This window comes from Sphaerodactylus townsendi, linkage group LG13 (genome assembly GCF_021028975.2).
Source record: "Sphaerodactylus townsendi isolate TG3544 linkage group LG13, MPM_Stown_v2.3, whole genome shotgun sequence".
In the NCBI taxonomy this organism is placed as follows: domain Eukaryota; kingdom Metazoa; phylum Chordata; class Lepidosauria; order Squamata; family Sphaerodactylidae; genus Sphaerodactylus; species Sphaerodactylus townsendi.
In genome coordinates, this window is record NC_059437.1 from 3,972,830 (window position 1) to 3,992,350 (window position 19,521).

Here is a 19,521-nt window from a genome sequence, read left to right on the forward strand (position 1 = left end):
ATGTCACTTGCATGTCTCTGGTAAATCCCTGCTTCTCCCCCCTCCTGCTGGACCCAGCTCCAGATCTCTGCATTCACTGACTATTATGAGTTTCAGACCCGTCCTGTTTAAATGTAACCAAGAAGAGTTTTCCGCAAACTACGACCCAGATAGTAGCTTGAGTTCATTCCATGAGAATACTGTCTGGATCTCAAGACTGTCCGTTGAGGTTTTTAACTTTCTATGCTTCTTTCGCATCATTCTTGCCGATAGCTCCATTTCTTTTTGTGGTCTCTTATTCACATCAAATTATGAGGCATGTGAGTTTCTCCTATAAGACTGCGCTTTTTTTGTAAGTACCATTACTTTGTGCATCTGATCATTCACACAACATAGGTCATAGCTTACCTGCTCTCATTGGCATCCTCCGGTTTAGCCATTGTAAAATCATCAGTCCTGAATTCCATGTAGATAGTTCTGCGGTGGGATCCAGCAGGTTCTCACAGGTTTCCGAGAGTAGGTTACTAATTATTTGTGTGTGCCGAGAGGGGGTTACTAATGGGTGATTTTGCCACGTGATTTTTGCCTTAGTGACGCCCCTCCTCTCAGCAGTAGCGCGCAGAACTTGAAGCAGTCTAGCAGGAGGCGCACCGGCGTGCATGGCAGCCTCCGCCCTGCGTGCATTCGAGTTTCCATGGACGGATCACATGGCTGGGCGCCCCTGCCACAGCCCTGCCCAGGAATGCCCCGCCCCAGAATGCCCAGCCACGCCCCCGTCATGCCCCGCCCAGCCCCATTGGCACTACGCCAAAGTTTGAATCCCACCACCACGGGAACCTGTTACTAAAATTTTTGGATCCCACCACTGGTTGCACTGCAGTTTCAAACTCCCCTACTAGAATGGTAAAACATTGTTATTGGATAGCTTTAAAAGGGGCTTGGACAGATTTATGGAGAAGTCAGTCTATGGCAGTGACGGCGAACCTTTTCGAGACCGAGTGCCCAAATTGCAACCCAAAACCCACTTATTTATCACAAAGGGCCAACAGGGCAATTTAACCTGAATGCTGAGGTTTTAGTCCTGCGTGCACCGCCGCTCTGCCCTGCATTGCTCCAGTGCCTCCACCCCACCCGCTCGAGCAGGGGCCAGTCTGCTCTAGCCTCCAGCAAGTCCCACGCGCACCGCTCTGCACCTCTCTAGCATCTCCGCCTCCTCTGCCCCCCCCCCTTGGGCATCAACCACCTGGAGCACAGGCACCAGGCCTGCCAGCCAAGTCTTCCCTGTTCGCCGTGGGGCGTTGGGCCCAGCAGCCCAGGCCAGCCTAGAATTGTGTGTGGGGGGGTGTGATTTTCCACCACCACCCCCGACATGATGAACTCTGTGAGTGTGTGCCCACAGAGAGGGCTCTGAGTGCCACCTCTGGCACTCGTTCCATAGGTTCGCCATCACTGATCTATGGCTACCAATCTTGATTCTCCTTGATCTGAGATTGCAAATGGCTTAGCAGACCGGATGCTCGGGAGCAGCAGCAGAAGGCCATTGCTTTCACCTCCTGCATGTGAGCTCCCAAAGGCACCTGGTGGGCCACTGCGAGTAGCAGAGTGCTGGACTAGATGGACTCTGGTCTGACCCAGCATGTTCTCATGTCGTTTCAAAAATTGATACAGTCAGGATTCACAGTATAATTCCATTCTCCCTCACTGACATTTTATCCACGTTCTGATTTTTTTTACCAGTCCAGTAGATTTCAAAATTGATGTGATTTTAATTAACCATAACTTTTCAGAATTTGACAGAGAAAGATAGCCAGAATGAATGGAAGCCCAATATTAGGCTGAAATAACATAGGAGTAAAACCGTGGTACTTACTGGAGCAATATAGATTTCATCCAGGGCTACTCGTAGTTCAACAGAAGTGAAAGCATTGGGGTGCGTCTCACAAGTTTTTTACCGAAAGCAAGTAGTGGATGTTGCCCAATTCCACTCTCCTTCCTGGACTTTTAGTTCTCAAGATAACTACAGTTCTCTCTTGCACCAGCAAAAAAGGTGATAAGATCCATCCCATTATGGTTCCATAAACAATTGCCTCCATCTTTTTCATTATTGTAAGATCACTCACATTCCATACCGGGGTGGCCAACCTATGGCACTCCAGATGTTAATGGACTACAATTCCCATCAGTATTGCTGATGCTGGCTGGGGCTGCCTATTGAATCACTCTACCTAATGTCCTATTCAGAAGATCGGCTTTTAGATCTAGAATTTGCAAATTTGCATCTAGCAGCCAAATGAACCTGCTCTCCAACACAACTCCTAATTCCATTTGAGCAGAGACGTATGGCCTATTACCTCCATACCTTAACGAACCCACATGCAAGGAGAGCCCTTACCATTGCGCGTTTTAACGTTATACCCTCTGCCCTATTAAAGCGTAGGTTCAGCAATTTAGATAAATCCGCAAGGTTATGCAGTTGCAAACTTAATGTGGTTGAAACCCTGACTCACCAACTCTTGCACTGCGCCAGATTTGATAACATCAGATCTAAATATACCAACTTACATTTTTTTCTTCCAATCTGGGCTGCCTGATCTGACTAGGTTATCTCTATTGTTAAACAACTCGGACCCCGGTCTTTGTGAAGACATGGCCAATTTCATTGCGGAGATAGTTGAGAGTTCCCAGTTGAACGTATTTGTTGTGCTCCCCGTGGGGCCTGTTATCTATCATGTATCCATGCAATTGTTCCCAATTCATGTAACTTTTTTCTGACTATGCCAATAAAGGCTTATGTATGTATGCTGGGGCTGATGGGAATTGTAGTCCAGAGCTCCGTGGGTTGGCATACAATACAGAAAATAATACTGCCTTAGCAGTGGCTGCCTTCCCCACCAGGTTAATTACTAACAGAACACGGTATGCCGTCTGCACCAGCAACTTTATGATTCAAAGTTTGTTCCTTGGGATCTGATTCCAAAATGGTTCTTCCCCTGCCATCCCAATCCAGACGGGCGCCTGTGTTTCCAACCCTACTGTCTGAATCGAGCTCGTGGCTGGGTCCATATGGTAAATGACCAGTGAGAGATGTGCTTACGAAAATCCAAGCATTTTTGTTCCGGTTTGCTCATTTTGAGTGGAATTGACTTGCGCTGTGAATATTAAGTGTAGTTTCCTTATCTGAAGCCGAACGCAAATAGTCCCACTCATAAGAGAGAAAGACACAGTCAGTTTGGAATACCGATTATTCATCCCTTTAATAGAGTACCATCTCTTCAATACTTGCTGAATGGTAAATGCTTAACCTTTACATCTCCCCAGAGTGGTATAGTATGTCTCACTGCAAAGAAAAACCACCGTGGAATTAAGTAAAGTACTCAGTGGAAGGACAAAAGAGATGACCAGCAATCTCAATCCAGACTATGTCCCAAAGTATAGAAGTTGCCATAGATCTCAAAGAATCTGCAAATAATTCCAGCAGAATTTCCTGCTGTGTTACTAGGTATTTTCTATTTATCCATTATCCTGCTGTCCCTTCAAGGAACTCCGGATAGCATATATCAGGGGTGGCCAACCTATGGCACCCCAAATGTTCATGGACTACAATTCCCATCAGCCCCTGCCAGCATGGCCAATTGGCCATGTTGGCAGGGGCTGATGGGAATTGTAGTCCATGAACCTAGGTTGGCCACCCCTGCTCTAACCACATCATTTTCACCATCTTAGCTGCTGTTTCCAGTTGAGAAGACTTTCACTGGTTTGGGTGCTGTGTGGTTTCCGGGCTGTATGGCTGTTTTCTAGCAGCATTCTCTCCTGACGTTTCACCTGCATCTGTGGCTGGCATCTTCAGAGGATCCTCTGAAGATGCCACCCACAGATGCAGGTGAAACGTCAGGAGGAAATGCTACTAGAACACGGCCATACAGCTCGGAAACCACACAGCACCCAAGTGATTCCGGCCGTGAAAGCCTTCGACAATACTTTCACTGGTTCTTCAGAAGACGATCTGTTTCATCTGAATTACTGGGCAATTTTACCCAATTATGGACAAATCTGAAAGGCAGCAAGATCTATTTTCCACCTTCTCTGCTTGGCACTCTTATGAACTAGAGTTAGAAACTCAGTCAAAAGAGTTCTAGGAGGATGCTCATAAGGCTGCTAGTCAGTCTTCTGAATTATAAGGAAGGCACCCATTTTTTTTTAACAAAAAAGGGATGCAATCCACTAATAAGAACTGCATGAACTTGGCACAACTTCTGTCCTCTTCAGTGTGTTTGTCTGCTGTTTTTTGGGATGTAAACTATGGCAAGGTACACATACAGCTGAACCAAACCGGATGACGGGCTACTGTCTTGAGCAGCTGGTACTGACATTATATGATTTTCCTCATTCATAAAGAAGCTGCAATATAATATAACCAAGAGGCCATAATACATTTTCTTTTATCAGTCATTCTGTGTTGGGGCGGGGGAGGAAACGGGAGGGGGAAGAGCGCAGGAATTTTAAGAGGGGGAAAAAAAGACAAAGTGAAGTTTAAAGTTTAGCTGGCATACTTTAAACTCTCTGTACATAAACTTGAACAACCATCTTAGGGGCAGGGGGTGAATTTTGCAGTGTGGGGTATAATTTTGTTTTTTCTTTAAATGACGTTCAATGGACGAGGAAAAAGGATGGATTCATTTAAATTTTGTTTGTTGACTTTCTCTTCACTTTGCATTTTGGCAAGAGTTTTACGTAAACTTCAGAGGGATATCAACACAGTATAATGTTACAGTCGTGAGAGCTTTTTCACAGTTTATAAGTTGGGTATTTACTTGATCTAACAGGATCTTGTCCCTTTGAATGGGTCTTCCAGTCTGTTTTTCATCTTGTTGAGAGGTGATTTTTTTTTTGGTCACTTTTAGGTAAGATCGATGTGGAAATTAATCAGAAGAAGTATTTGAGGAATGTGTGCAGAAACTGAAGGTTTTCGATTCTCGAGGTCCACTTTCTCTCAAAGTCCCCATACTCTTGAATCGTTGGCAAATTAAAATATGGTGTGCGCTGGCATCTTGGCGGTTGTCATATCATACAAGAGCTTGCCTTTGGATCCTGTTGGTGCATGCTCAGAACTTCTTGGCTTCCTTGGGTGTGATGGGAATCATAACTTTCAGATTCAGCCACCCAAACTACAATTCCCATCGATATCAGCAGGTAGTCATGCTCAGAATGACTGGGAAGAGTCATTTAGAGGAAAATTTGGCTCTGATGCAGGCAGAGGTGTGTGTGGGGGGGGGGGGAATGGCATCCGGGGCAAAACCTGCTCCAAGTGTAAGGTGACCAGATGGTCACCTTTGTGAACCGGGATGGGGGTAGGCGGCTGCTCGCACGCATGCAGCCGCAGGAGTGCACTGCCTTCTGTGACAGGGTGGAAAACGGCAAGCCCCAGAAGGCCGTGCTCCTGAGGCCACACTCTGGAGGCTGCCGTGACTGCCTTGCTCTCTGTGAAGGCAGTGCGGCAGCCTCCCAAAAAAGCGGACAATTGAAATAACCCACGGGACTGGACAAATTGTTTGAAGGCGGGACTGTCCCGCCAAAAGCGGGACGTCTGGTCAGCCTGTCCAAGTGCACTCTGCCCCTGCGCCCCACTTACTTTGCCGACGGGAGTCTGCCACGGGCCGAGGGGCACCTGGCGGCAGAGTAGCCTGGCTGGGCACTCCTCCACCCACAGCAGGCTTCTGCTGGCAAGGTAAGTGGGGCAATTCTTTGGGCCCCCCACATGTGACCAACTGACATTTGCCCGGGGACATGGGACCCCCACATGTTGCCGTGAGCGCTCTGCCTCTGGATGCAGGAAGAGCCCTCTGTTTATTGAGCCGCCTACTTTGGTCGGGCACACCGTCTCTTCAGAAAGAGATGGTTAGTGGCATGGAGAGGAGGAGGACTGATGGGAGGGGGAGGGGTGTGCACGCACGCAGGCACATTTTCTGACTATTCAGCAGGGATGGTTGCCAAAATGTGAGTGCTTTCAGGTCAAGCACTGGGGAGGGAGCTGACTCATCGCAAAAGAAGACTGTTTGGTGACGTGGGTCCACTTTTACTAAATTTCTGCAAAGCTATTAGCCCAGGGGTCTGCAACCTGCGGCTCTCCAGATGTTCATGGACTACAATTCCCATCAGCTCCTGCCACCATGGCCAATTGGCCATGGTGGCAGGGGCTGATAAATCTGTAGTCCATGAACATCTGGAGAGTCGCAGGTTGCAGACCCCGTACAGCCCGCCTAATTGGGGAAGGGTGACCTATAAATCTAACAAACAAACCAGCTCTTCCTGAAATAGACAGCCCATCTTTGAATGTAAAAAGTCAGCAGTTCAAAATGGAGCAGCCGTTCTCTTTCAACCATGAGGAGAAACAGTAAAGACGAGCTGGATTTTATGGTCAGTGAGGAACTAAAACTCGTGAAGTCCACCGTATCCAGTGATCAAGCACTTGCTGCTCGGCTAAACCTTGCTGATGATTATCATGGTAAAGGGTTTTTCCCCAGTGGTGGGATCCAAAAATTTTAGTAACAGCCTCCCTTGCCAGCCCCCCCTCAGCAAAGGGGGCAGAGGCGTACTTTGGCAAACCTGAGCCCTGGGCAAAACCTGAGTTCGATGCCCCCCCCATGGGCAGCCACCCCACCACATTTTTTTTTTTGCACCAGGTCATTTCTAAATCATCATCCCATTATAGAAAATGCCCCAACTCTCACAAATCTGAACACAGCAATGGTGAAACACACAGGTTCTTTGATAGAGACGGGTGAGATAAAAGGTACGAAAGGCTGAGAATCCATGAATTGCAGTACCTGGAAGGGATTAACCAGTTCAGGGAGTTACATTATTAGTCGCGAATTGCTATATGGAACCTTCCCGTCTAAAGGCAGTCTGCCTCTCGGGGAGGCGTGAGGGCGGAGATGGAAAAACGGACCCAATTAGTAGCCCCCTCTCGGCTCACACAAATAATTAGTAACCCACTCTCAGGAACTGGTGAGAACCTGCTGGATCCCACCTCTGTTTTTCCCATGAAAAGTTCTCACTCGCACAGACCTTGATTTAGAACTATCTCCTATTAAAAGTGCCTGTGTCCTCTTTCTCTGGAAGCAAGCCTCACTTAGAAGAAGGGTTTGGATTTATACCCCACCTTTCTCTCCTGTAAGGAGACTCAAGGCATCTTACGAACTCCTTTCCTTTCCTCTCCCTACAACAGACAACTTTGTGAGGCAGGTGGGGCTCAGAGAGTTCAGAGAGAACTGTGACTGGCCAAAGGTCACTCAGACAGGTTTCATGTGGAGGACTGGGGAAACAAATCTAGTTCACCAGACAAGAGTCGGCGGCTCATGTGGAGGAGTGGGGAATCGAACCCGGCTCTCCAGATTAGAGTCTACCTGCTCTTAATCCCACCACACTTAGTTCAAAGGGACTAGCTCCCAAGTGAGTATAAAATGGCAGTCTTAGAAAAACACCCTCGCAGCAAGTTTCCCCTTCACCCATTCCAAGTGGCAACACTGTCTCACATAGTTAAGCCAAAAATCCTACCTGAAACCCTTCAAGGGTATTTCAGATTTCGTGACCCATCTGTTCTCATGTGAAAATTTCCATTTCCATTTCATCTCACCCTCGTGTGAATCGTAGGCACAATTTTTTTTCTTTTCATGCCAGGATCTCTTTCTGTGCACCAATTTTTTGTACACATTTTTCAGAGTCACGTGTACAGCAGCAAATCAGGATTATGTATTATGCCTTGTATGAATAACTGGTATCAATGGCCCTTTCCCCACTTACCTTAAGCCCCGCGCTACTCTCCTAAAGTAACACGGGGTCCAGCTGCACTCCCCACTTCAAGGGCGGCGAGAACACAGCCGCCCCAACGCTGCCTCTCTCGGTGCCCCTCAGGTAATTCCCTGGCTCTTTCAAATGGCCTTATGATGACCTCTGTGCAGAGGCGGGGTCGCGTGGGGTTGGTCAAGGCTGAATTGCTACAAATTGGTACAAGAGCAACCCTCCGACAAGGGTAAGTGGGGAAAGGGCCAGGGGCACTCTTTGGACATATAGATACCACCCAAATTGCACAGAAAATGTACAATATGTGTATGAAATACAACTGAATCGACGGAGTGACAGCTCCAAGTGCAGAAGTGTGATGAAAGTAAAGGTTAGCGTGCAAAGAAAGAGGACAGGGAAACTGCTCATCTCACACAAAAATGCCCTGTACAGTGAATAGCAGTGGTGGGATCCAAAAATTTTAATAACAGGTCCCGATGGTGGTGGGATTCAAACAGTGACGTCGCCGCACACACGCCCCTCTGGTCCCTATTGGGCAGGGAGGTTGCTTTAGTAACCCCTTCTCGGCACTCAGAAAAAAATTAGTAACCGCTTCTAGAGAAGTGGTGAGAACTGGTTGGATCCCACCTCTGGTGAATAGCCATGGATGCAATCGCATGAAAAGGAGAAATAGACTGGCGGCACATTTGGTATCCACCAGGGTCAGGTGTTGCCAGCCACCACTTGGAAACGGCCATCCCTTCAGCCCAGAGCAGTGATGGCGAACCTTTTTGAGACTGAGTGCCCAAATTGCAACCCAAAACACACTTATTTATCACAAAATGCCAACACGGCAATTTAACCTGAATACTGAGGTTTTAGTGTAGAAAAACGTTTTCAGACGCGTCGTTACTTTCGGGAGTAAGCTTGGTGGTAGTCGGTGGCTTTGCTTTGAAGCAACGGTGGAACTCTTCCAATGGGTGAATCACTACCCTAGGAGGGTTTACTCAGAAGCAAGCCCCATTGCCAGCAACAGAGCTTACTCCCAGGTGAAGGATCGCGCTTTAGTTCTTTGCATGAAAATCAGTTTAACAGCATTTAACAGGGTTATCTACACTGCTTCCCCAAAACTAGGTTTAATGCTAATCATCTTAGGTTTAATGCTAATAATCGAGCCCAGCAGCCCAGGCCAGCCTAGATGTGTGGGGGGGGGGACTCTGTTTGCGAGTGCCCACAGAGAGGGCTCTGAGTGCCACCTCTGGCACCCGTGCCATAGGTTCACCATCACTGGCCTAGAGCGTCACTGTGTTGAACCTGTGAATACTTCCTGAACTTTGAGAATAGCAAGCGGGCACCACCATAAGATGGTTGCTATGGGAGAGGGAGCCAATTAAAAAATGATTCCGCAAAACGTTAGCTGGTTCTGAGCTGAATGTCCTCCTGTGACGGAGACTTGCTGTTTCCAAAAGGCTGCTCCCTGCAGACCCAAAGGCAATGAATGAATTCTGGGCTCCTCTGAATCACCTCCTGCTCCAGTGAAGTGGAGAAAAGCCAGGATTGGCATTTTGTTTCAAGTAAGAGATGCTTTGGGGAGGAAGGACCTTAACCTATCTCCGCTGCTCTAGCCAACGTGGTCGTTCCTCATTCATCTTTTGGCCTGCAGTCACTCTTTACAGAACATTTTAGAAATGATAAATCGAGCCATTGTCCAAATCCACAGGAAGTGGTTTAAAACCACTTCAGTAGCCAGCAGGAAAACCTACCTTCCTCTGGGCATAGTGCTAAATGACTCTGGAATCTGCCACACCATAAGTTATAAGTTGCGGTCCCATGCCGAAACATCTCTCAGCTGTACCATCTTGTAAGATATTGCAACTTGAAGCCAAGGATTCTGTTTTCCTCCCTTCGACAACATGCATGTTTTGAGCTAATTCCGCGTTCTTCATTTGTGGTGGGTTGCGTCGCATTTTTGACCACCTTTCGTGCCATTCGACTTGTACAGAAAACATTTTTATTGATGCGTTCGAAGAAAAGGTTAAAAAAAAAGTAAGAAAAAAGCTTTGGTTCATGGCTAGAGTTAGACCTAGAATACTTAGGTGACAAATGTCAATTAGTGGTGGTAGTTTTAGACATTTTAGCTTGCTAACAAACAAGCTTTTGAGAGTAAACGCATGGTACTGACATCCCTAATTTATTTGTCCTTCTCTCTGTCTGTCCCTGGCCCTCCGTTTCTTGTGGTCGTAAGTTATAGGTATGGGCATCAAGAAAAAAAATAAAAGCCTGATTAAACATGGATCATGACCATTTTTAGCATACAGAGCTGCCCTCGGCCCTTTCCCCACTTACTGTTTGCTGCGCGCTACTCTGCCCAAATAGCTGATCCAGTAGCTCCTGACGAGTCCTGGCGGTGACAAGCGAGCTTCTACAACTCTGTCAGCTCTCCTCCCCCCCCCTCTAGCGGAGTCATTTCTTGGCATTGGGATAAACACCTTTCATGACCTCAGCAAGAGAGGCTACAAGTGAGAACACTGACTGCCCGAAATGACTCGCTGTGGGTAGCGACACAAGTAAACAGTAAGTGGGGAAAGGCCCTTTGTCTGTAAGGTTCAGTTCGATGTAATGCTTTCAAGAGCAGACTCCAGCAACTTCGTCTCCCCGCAGACCTGTTTTGTTCATGATTCGTCCACAGAGCGTTATGCACAACGTGATTCAGGGTGTTTGTAAGATAGATCTATATATAAATGAAGCAGTCGTTCAGATTTTCATGCTCAGTTTCTTTGAATATTTTTAAAACGAGGTAGGGAAAATACCGATGTAATGGTAATGTGCCGAGGGAGAAAAAAGTTGTTCCCCCACAGATGTTGGAGATCAAGGAGGACTTAGTATTTCTGCGGTTAACGTGGTTCCCTTCTTGACAAAGAACTCAACAAAAAAGCCGTGGTCTCTGTGGTGCTGTCCCGAAACTGACTGGCTTCCATCCGATAGAAGACCAAACCAAACCAACTTGCGATAGATCCACGTGTTACAAGCCTCGTCCCCCCTTAGGAATATTTCATAGAAGACCTGATGTTCTAGAGCCAATTCTAATTTTTTTTTGGTCGAGTGTTTTTATTGCTTGCTGTACTCCATCTGAACCGATTCCCTGCCCAATCGGACTATTTCTGTAAGCGGATGCCATGCAGCTGAAGGGCCTGTCCACACAATAGCTTTGCTCTCAGTATTTGTTATGCATTGTTTTCTCATCTAAGTGTACCTTTGCAAGGTGTGTGTAATGTCATTTTCCAAAATAAACTTTGGTTTCGAGACTTAGGCTAAATAACACAAGTTGGCTACCTTGGGTCATTTCTGTTGCACTTCCGCTGCACTTGCGAGCGTGAGGACACCGTTCCTCTCAATGGTGTTCACGGCTGGTCCACATGTTGCAAGTCGGTCCCACAACTTCTCTACATCTGATCAAAGAGGATATTTTTGGCCATCCGAAATATGCTCCAAATGACTCCCTTTGCCAATTTTGTTTAAAGTCATCTTATGTTTTCTTTTCGATTCGATTTCGAATACCTTTAATGGCATATAAATAGTTTCACATTAGCACTGCAAGATAATAACAGCCTTTACAACTTCTGATGAGTTAAAATAACGGCATTTAAAAATTTAGCCACCGCTTCCAACAGCTCGTAGTTGTGGCTGTTTAAAAGATATATAACCTTCTTTTGTTTATCTGTAATGCCTTCACTTTCCATGCAGGAAGGGGATTATGTGCTTCTTCCTCACCTATCTCATAAAAAAAGGGACAATTCAACAGCATATGAGATACCAAGCTTCATACAGAACCCATGCCACTTACCACACGTGGCATTTCCCTTTCTTTATGTGGAATTCCAAGGCAGACGATCAAGGCTAAGGGAAGGGGAAGGCAGGGCATTACACCGAAGCTAAGGTGATTGCCTCTATGTCACCCAGGCCTCGAAAGCCAAAGAGATAAAGTGCACGGGCTACAATTGAATTTATCCACCAGGTATTCCAGAGAGATCGGGGAACCAAGGTTTTGTATTAGCTTCCTCTAGTATCTGTTGAAACACTCTATCAAAAAAGTCTCTTCCTTGATAGCCCCATGAAGACCTCCTGCTGTTCTGTTAACATTAGCTTAGGTCCTCCCAGAGAGAAATGCCCAACTCTGCTGAAAGTTTGGCTGCGATTTTTAAACCCACCACTGGGTTGTGTGGAGGGATGGAGCCACCCTGGGATGTATAGTCCAGTTCATCTCGATTAAAACAAATCCTGGCCCAAAATTTGAATGTACGGCACCAGGCCAGAGTTTCCAGCCAATGTTTTCTTTTCCAAAAAATGTCTCACAGCCAACAGATTTTTAACTGATTGGAGGGTAGGGAGGTGTTCTGCTCTTCACCGCAGGCCTGACCCTCGTGGTTGATGTCTGCAGCAGTCAGTTACTTCCCAGTTATTTGGAAATGCCTTCTTGACTGAGGGATACCCAATCCTCTACTCTAGTCTCTCCCCAACCACCTGCAATCAAATAAAAGGGGGGCACAGACTTTAAATTAAAGATTGGCAGCATGTAAGTGCTGTGCGCCTTAAAATAATAGAATCTTGTCTTCGGAAACCTGCTAGACCAAGGCTGTACTTATATGTGAGGTAAATAGTGTCCCTGCTTCTTATGTCTAGCAGAGGCCCCTTCTGCCCATGCAGAATAATGCACTTTCAATCCACTTTCACAATTGTTTGCAAGTGGATTTTGCTATTCTGCAAAGCACATTGTAAGTGGATTGAAAGAAGAAGAAGAAGAAGAAGAAGAAGAAGAAGAAGAAGAAGAAGAAGAAGAAGAAGAAGAAGAAGAAGAAGAAGAAGAAGAAGAAGAAGAAGAAGAAGAAGAAGAAGAAGAAGAAGAAGAAGAAGAAGAAGAAGAAGAAGAGTTGGATGATAATTCCCCCTTTCCTGCAGGAGACTCAAAGGGGCTTACAAATGCTTTTCCCTTCCTCTTTCACAACAAACACCCTGTGAGGTGGGCGGGGCTGAGAGAGCTCAGGAGAACTGTGACTAGCCCAAGGTCACCCAGCTGGCGAGCGTTGGAGTGTACTGTTAATCTGAATCCCCCAGATAAGCCTCCGCAGCTCAAGCGGCAGAGCGGGGAATCAAAATCTGGTTCCTCTAGATTAGAGTGCACCTGTTCTTAACCACTATGCCACTGCTGCATTATTCTGCACGTGTGGAAGGGGCCAGAGTGAATTGAAGTGCCGAGGTCTTTTGTTTACCATCCTACCACAGCTCGTGAAAAGCAAAACACAACAGTAAAATCTTTCCTGTCTGGGAACCGTGCAAATCCCCAAATGCACGGAGAGCCTGCATTTGCAGCATGACAAGGCAGATGAGCTCCATCATTCCACCAGCCTGAAGTGGTTTTGGGAGCTGCAGGAGCCCGTCCAGACAGAGGGATCTGCAAGGAAACTGCTCCCTTTCTCCTCTGTCCCTCCTTCCTTTGCATCCAACCGAATGCCATGGTGGACAACTAACAGTTCTGCTACGAGCAATTCGGATGTCTCAGAATCCTTCAAACACCAGCATGGCTCTTCTGGACATACTGCAAACATGGGAAGGCCCCTCTCTGGTCCTTTTTGTGTTACCAGATCTTGGTACATTTTCCTCCGACAAACATCCTTCCACGTGCAGAAAGTGGGGTCATTTTAGGAACACAGTGGTCAGCTGAGAACTGGGAACATTTGGGGCGGGAACTGGAGACTTGGAAAAACAATTTTGCGACCTCGCCTCTGGGTACGTCAGTGGCGTGAAGGCGCCAAAGGGGACAGGGGGGCACAATGCACCCGGCACACACTGGGGCAGGGGTGTGGCGAAGGCATTTGGGGGGCATTCTGGGGTGGGAGCTTGACAGGGGCACAGGAAGCACACATGCCCCAGGCACAGATCCCCCTCCCTCCGGCCCTGGGGTACATCATGCAGCATCACACACACCCCAATTTTGCTCCCACTAATCTACTGATTGAGGTCAGGGCCCGTAGGAGTGGGGGTTAGGAGGTTACTATTTGGGGATCATAACTGCCCTCTGGATGTTATGTTTGAAGGAACACAAAAGGAAGCAAATGGCTGACCACTGGAGGCTCCATGACAGGTCAACAGCTAAGCATGACCTGCACCTCCTCCTAGTGCAGTGATGGTGAACCTTTTCGAGACCGAGTGCCCAAATTGCAACCCAAAACCCACTTATTTATCGTGGGTTTAAAGTGCCAACACGGCAATTTAGCCTGAATACTGAGGTTTTAGTCCTGCGTGTGTAACCTCAGCTTGTGGGTTCTGTGGGGCAGTACTTGGAAGGAGTTGCAAAGAACCAATTTTTAAACAACAAAATGGTTTACTTTTCTTTACAATTAACTTACTTATGTAAAACATCAACATTTTAACGTTACAAATTCAAGCAACCTGTTCAGGCTGTATGTTTCAAGTCCTTCTATTTACAGTCTACTGATGTTGCCAAGTCCATATTCTTCTTTGCAAGTTGCCTGGCTCCTGAGAGACCTGGCAAGGGCTTGATGAACGAGGTTGCAACTTATGATGAAGGTTTCTGCAGGGGAGAACTCTCACCCACATAACTATTGACAATAGCTAGAAAAACTCTTTAACGAAGGGTGTTAAGGGGGGGCTTATAGAAATCAAGGTCCAAGTCTGAGTAGCCTTGTTTCTTCTGCAAAAGAGCTCTTGCAGCCTCTCTGCTGCTCCGAGTCTCCACCCCCTTACTGGGTCAACCCATTCTGGGCCAACCCATTCTGGGCATGGGGGTTACACGTGCACCTGCCGCTCTGCCCGGCATTGCTCCAGTGCCTCCGCCCCACCCGCTCAAGCAGGGGCCAGCCTGCTCTAGCCTCCAGCAAGTCCCACATGCACCGCTCTGCACCTCTCTAGCATCTCCGCCTCCTCTGCCCCCCCCCCTTGGGCATCAACCACCTGGAGCACAGGCACCAGGGCTGCCAGCCAAGTCTTCCCTGTTCGCCGTGGGGCGTTGGGCCCAGCAGCCCAGGCCAGCCTAGAATTGTGTGTGGGGGGGGTGTGATTTTCCACCACCACCCCCGACATGATGAACTCTGTGAGTGTGTGCCCACAGAGAGGGCTCTGAGTGCCACCTCTGGCACTCGTGCCATAGGTTCGCCATCACTGTCCTATTGGGTGCGTCTCAGTATGCAATGTGCCCAGGCACATGATACATCTGTGCTTTTTCAACGCTTGGGCATTCCTTACCTCCCAGAGAGAAGGGAACGGAGCCTTTTTTGATAGAGAGGGCAATGGGGGCAATCACCCCGTTCTCGTACATAGCAAGCACCACATCCACACTGAGTGGGGTTATCAGCTCCAGGTTGGAAAGTACCTGGAGATTTTGGGGGCGGAGCTTGAGGAAGGTGAGGTTTGGGAATGGGCAGGACTTCAGTTGGATCTGATGCTGTACAGTCCATCTTCCAAAGTAGCCATTTTCTCCAAATGAACCGATCTCTGCCATTCGGAGGCCAGTCACAATCCCAAGAGATCCCCAGCCACCCTGTTGAGGTTGGTGCACCAAAAGGTTCTACCGATACCACTATGCACCAGTCGCTGGAGGTTCTATCAAATCCAATCAGTTTTAAAAAAATAAATTTCTAAAGAATTCATATAACCTGTAACAGTTACTTTTAGACATTTGGTAAAATGTACATATGAACTCCTACACATAGGACAGATCTCAAGGAAACTGCATGTTTGAATGCTAGATCACATGTCAAGAATTAAAAACAATAAGCAAGAAAAGGCTAAAAGATTGTGCCCATGTAACGACGGCTCAGTTGAATCTCTGGCCCACCAATTACTACACTGTCTCAGATTCAAGGAAATCAGATCCAAGTATGTGAATCTTACTCCTTTACATTTACCACATCTCCCCGATTTAATTCGATCACACTACTTTTTGGACAACCCTGATCCTTCTCTCCGTATGATAGTGGCAGACTTTCTCCTGGAAATTATCAAACGCCAGTAGATTTCCTTCGACCTAACATTTATTTCCTGTTTTGTATATGCTTTTTAATCCGTTTTTATTATTGTTGTACTGTCGTCTATGTCAATAAAGGCTTGCTATTGTGCTCTCGTGGAATTAAAAACAAGGTGATGGAAGCACCGGTAGTTGAGCACTTTCTACAGAAAAAAGGAATTGCCTGATTAATTCAGATTTATAACACTGGCAGTTTTGGATCAGTGGGACACGAAGACAGACATCAAAAGATGATTGAAACAATTAGAAACTAGATACATGTTTGAACTGGGAACAGCACAACCTGGAGGATTGCATCAAGCTATGGACTTCTCTGCATTTATGTGACCCCCCCCCCCCCCCGCTTTTTTAAATTTTTATTTTTAGTACCAAAGAAAAACCAACTCCACCAACCGATAACAATTGCATTCAATAACAATATTGCCATTTCCAAACATAGAAACCAAAAATAACTATTTGTTCCTAACCACCAGATATTACATTCAAAAACAAATCCCTTTCACAGGTGTATGGATTATTGGTGACTGGCCCTTTAAGTGAGAGCAAGCATGTGTTAGCTTGCTCTCCGTTAAAGACTGTTGTGGCATAGCCACGGCCTCAGCATGATGTAGGTGGGATTCTCGGATATTATATTGAATTTGTATATTATTTAACCTAAGGGGGCATTATTTTTTATTTTAGGAGCTCTGAGGAGCTTTGGAAGTGCATTTGCACAGACGGCTGCACTCCCAAGGAGCTAACCTTAGTAAGTGACTTGAGAGAAATTTAAGACTATAAAAGATTTAATTGACTGAGAATAATATGGTCGGACTGATTGCTTATGATTTTGTGTTACATCGAGGTATTGGGCTTGAAGAAATGGCTACAAAATTTAAATGTAACCGGAGGTTAATTGCCCAAAAGACTGTTTATATCAGTGGTGGCGAACCTATGGCACGGGTGCCAGAGGTGGCACTCAGAGCCCTTTCTGTGGGCATACGCAGAGTGCCCCCCCCCCACACACACACACACATCTAGGCTGGCTTGGGCCACTGGGCTTGATTATCAGCATTATTATTAGAATTAGCTAATTGATCATTAGCATTATTAGCATTAAACCTAAGACCTAGTTTTGGGGAAGCAGTGTAGGTAACCCTGTTAAGCTCTGTTAAACCCCACTGATTTTCATGCAAAGAACTAAAGTGCGATCCTTTACCTGGGAGTAAGCTCAGTTGCTGGCAATGGGGCTTGCTTCTGAGTAAACCCTCCTAGGGTTGTGATTCACCCGTTGGAAGAGTTGCACGGTTGCTTCAAAGCAAAGCCACAGACTACCACCAAGCTTACTCCTTGGAGCCAACTGTTTTTTCTAAACTAAAACCTCAGTATTCAGGTGAAATTGCCGTGTTGGCACTTTGCGATAAATAAGTTGGTTTTGGGTTGCAATTTGGGCACTCGACCTCGAAAAAGTTTGCCATCACTGGTTTATATGTTATTGTTCGTACATGAAATAATGCTGTATCCCCTACGGAACTGAATACTCCTGGAGACATTTGCACACGGCTACAAAGTTTTGTTTCTAGAGTATGTATATTTGAGTTATTTGTGCCATACGTAAAAAGAATACAGGAAACATAAGTTATCAATTGATTGAACTGTATTCAATATAAACCTTCAGTCTTTGTTTTGCACTAATGAGTGAATATACCTACAGTGAAATAGAAAAGTGACTGCAAAAGTATTGTCGAAGGTTTTCACGGTCAGATTCAACTGGTTCTGGTGGGTTTCCCGGGCTGTGTGGTCTGGTGGATCTTGTTCCTAATGTTTCGCCTGCATCTGTGGCTGGCACCTTCAGAGGCGTATCACAGAGGGACACAGTGTGTAGGAGACTTCCCTCTGTACTGTTCTCCAATGTCAAATAAAGACTTCAAGATCGATATCAATTTTTGTTTGCAGGGGGAAAAAAGGGGGGTGCAGTAGGAAAGAAAGATTCAGGCCTCTTAGAGTCTTCAATAGAGTCTCAAAATAATGCATTATGACTGGAAAACTCAGCTTAAATGACGTACACTGAGCCAGGAATTGTGCTTATTTTAAAATATATAAAATCAGACAACTTTATTGATGTTTCTAACTAAATGCCCACCTTTAAAAATTATCCCTTTTCTCCCAATGTAATATTTCTACAGAGGGAAATTTTGCTCAGTGGATCCAAACTATGCTGCTTTGTTGGTGTGCGTTTGCTATGGACGTGCCAGGAAGCAGGCAGAGCGATCTACGATCTGTAGTATCTGGATGCCATTTGGGTGCTTTGATCAAGAATACTTCCTCAATCAAGGACCCCAAGTCAAGTGGCAAAAATATAGTGTTCTTACAAAACTGAATACAAAAACATAAGTGAATAAGCCAATGAAAATCCAGCACCATTCAGGCCAAAATACTCTCCTCTGGACTTCTAACAAGTGGTGCGGTTTGGGATGGGATGGGATGTTTTAACCTGTATTAATTTATTTATTCTGTGTATTGTTGTTTGGCCAATCGTATGTGATATTGTGTCTGGCCTTGTGTACACCGCCCAGAGCCCTTCGGGGATGGGCGGTTTATAAATGCGATAAATAAATAAATAAATAAATGGAGGGAGGGAGGGAGGGAGGGAGGGGAGGGGGGAGGGGATGCGGGGTTGAAGAACAGTGTTTAATTCTTCTCTGCCTGTCACTTGTCCCAGGTCCTGGCAGAGGAGTACCTAGGAAAAATGGAGCCCAGAGGCAAAATCTGAATTTTCTGTCTTCTCCCCCCCCCCCGGCAGGTGCCCACGTCTATCGCCCAGAGCCCATACTGCCCAGAGTCCAGGTCTACCGCCTGGAGCCTGTGCTGGCATCCAGGTCTACTGCCAGCGTCCCGATTTACTGCTCGGAGTTGATGCCGGCATCCAGGTCTACCACTTGGAGCCATTGTCAGCATCCAGGTCTACCGCCCAGAGCTGGTGACGGCACCCAGGTCTATGTGTGCCTGGGAACATGGGTTACCCATAGGTGGTACGCCCCGGGTCCTGGTCTGATACTTTAATCACTACAACACACTCAAAAAGTGTCCCGTCCCTTTAAAAGAAGCTTGTATGTGTGCTGTCAAGACACAATTGACTTGGCGACCCTTTAAGCTTTTCAAGGCAAGAGCCATTACCTGCTTCAGTGGCGTAGGAGGTTAAGAGCTCGTGTATCTAATCTGGAGGAACTGGGTTTGATTCCCAGCTCTGCCGCCTGAGCTGTGGAGGCTTATCTGGGGAATTCAGATTAGCCTGTGCACTCCCACACACGCCAGCTGGGTGACCTTGGGCTAGTCACAGCTTCTCGGAGCTCTCTCAGCCCCACCTACCTACAGGAGAGAAAGGGGGGATATAAATCCAAACTCTTCTTCTTCTTCTGTGTCATGGCCCTGGTTGCCCATCCGAATACTTACCATTGCTGACCCTGCTTAGCTTCTGAGATCTGACAGGGTCAGGTGAACCTGGGGCTATCCAGGTTATGGCCCAGGCAGCTGGCTGAATTCGTAGCAAGTTGTGCTGCTGTGGAGGGTTCCAGAGCTGAGGCACCACCACTGAGAAGGCCCTGCCTTTGGTGGCCATGCATTTTTCCGCTGCCAATGTGGCATACAAAGCAGAGCCTGTCCTGGAAATCTCAGTTGACAGGCAGACTCATATGTGAGCGAACTTTAAATTTTATTAATGGGAGTAGGCATAAGAACATAAGAAC